The following is a 1580-nucleotide window of genomic DNA, read 5'->3' on the forward strand; positions in this document are numbered from 1 at the left end:
CTACTCAGGACACAAAATGAAAGTAGAATCTTAATAGAAGCCTCTCTATTTGTTCTCAGTAATGATCTTTTATTTTACAGCAGCATGTTTAGGATTACGGGAATGCTGGTTTTGCTTTTTATGTTCACACAACAACACAGGAGCCATCTGCTGCAATGAAATTAGCAAAGTCAAATTGTGTGTTCTTTAGGGACTCATTTTAAAAACCATTAAAGACAGATTGACAACACACTTCATACGATTTTATGAATCTTGTCATGGGTAGTCTGTTAGAGTAACATGAATTCGGATGCATCTCCTTTTAGGTCTGTAAAGCTCGTAACAGATTTTAATCCTGCTATTACTACTGAAAACCTATTAAAATGGCTTGATCATTAGAAATTCTTAGTGGTGTGCTCTGGGAATTTGGATATAAAGGCCCATGTTTTACAGAATAAAGTTAACTTTAGTTACATAATACCTTATAGCTATAGGGTTTACTAAGTACTATGTGGAGATGCCAAAAATTTTTTTTAAAGAATTACTGAAATTGTGGTAGAGACTTTACGTTCTTCTTTTGCGCTGAAAGGAGTTGGGTTCTGGCAGGGTTCCTGCTACTGTCATTAGGGTTAGGAGGAGGAATAAGTGCTGGTGTTCAATTGCACAGTGGGATGACTATGGTTAACAATAGTGTATATTTCAAAATAGCTAGAAGAGAGGAATTTGAATGTTCTTACCACAAAGAAATGATAACTGTGGGAGGTGATGGATATGCTAAATGCCTTGATTTGATTTTTATAATACATGCATGTATTGAAGCATCACGATAAATACACATGATTATTATATGTCAATTAAAACAACAAAACCAAATGACGAAGAAAACACGGCACAAACGGGAGAGCCGAGAGGGCTGGATGTGAGCGGGGACAAGAACCACAGCTGAGCATGAGGGCAGGGAGGCATAGACATACCTGCCCCCACACCCAGCCCCACCTCACTTGGGGGCTGCCAAGGTGTAAGAGGAGGTGCTTGTGCTTTCACACAGTGTATGATCTCCCTGAGGAGCTGTGAGGAAGGGAAGTGATGGTCCTCCTTTTATATATGGAGACATTGAGGTACCAACGGGCCAGATAACCCAAGGGGAGTCAGAACTCAGACCCTAACTGGTGGAAAGAGAATCCAGCCTTTTAACTACTTAGTAGAGCATACTATTTTTAAAAAGTTTATTCCTGCTAGTCTGAATTGCTATAATCTTGAGGTACAACATAATAACAAACTGGTCATTGCTCGCAAATTGCCAGTTTCCCAGTGGAACAGTTGTGAACTTTTGATGGGCTTCTTTATAAACATAGGATATAAATAATTATGCTAGATTATGGTTTAATTAGCATAGCTTCTGCAAACTTTAATTGTGCCTGTTCATATTCTGGGTGGAACTTTCTATCATGGTTAATAACTTTACTAAAGCCCATGGTGTCTGTATGAATTGTAGCCATATGGCTGGAGCAATATTCGAGTGGACAATAGTCCAGATTAATATCATGCTGATACCCATGGGTTACACCAAGTTAAATGAAACATCTTGAGGTCATCGCATC

Source organism: Papio anubis, chromosome 14 (assembly GCF_008728515.1).
Source record: "Papio anubis isolate 15944 chromosome 14, Panubis1.0, whole genome shotgun sequence".
Classification (NCBI taxonomy): domain Eukaryota; kingdom Metazoa; phylum Chordata; class Mammalia; order Primates; family Cercopithecidae; genus Papio; species Papio anubis.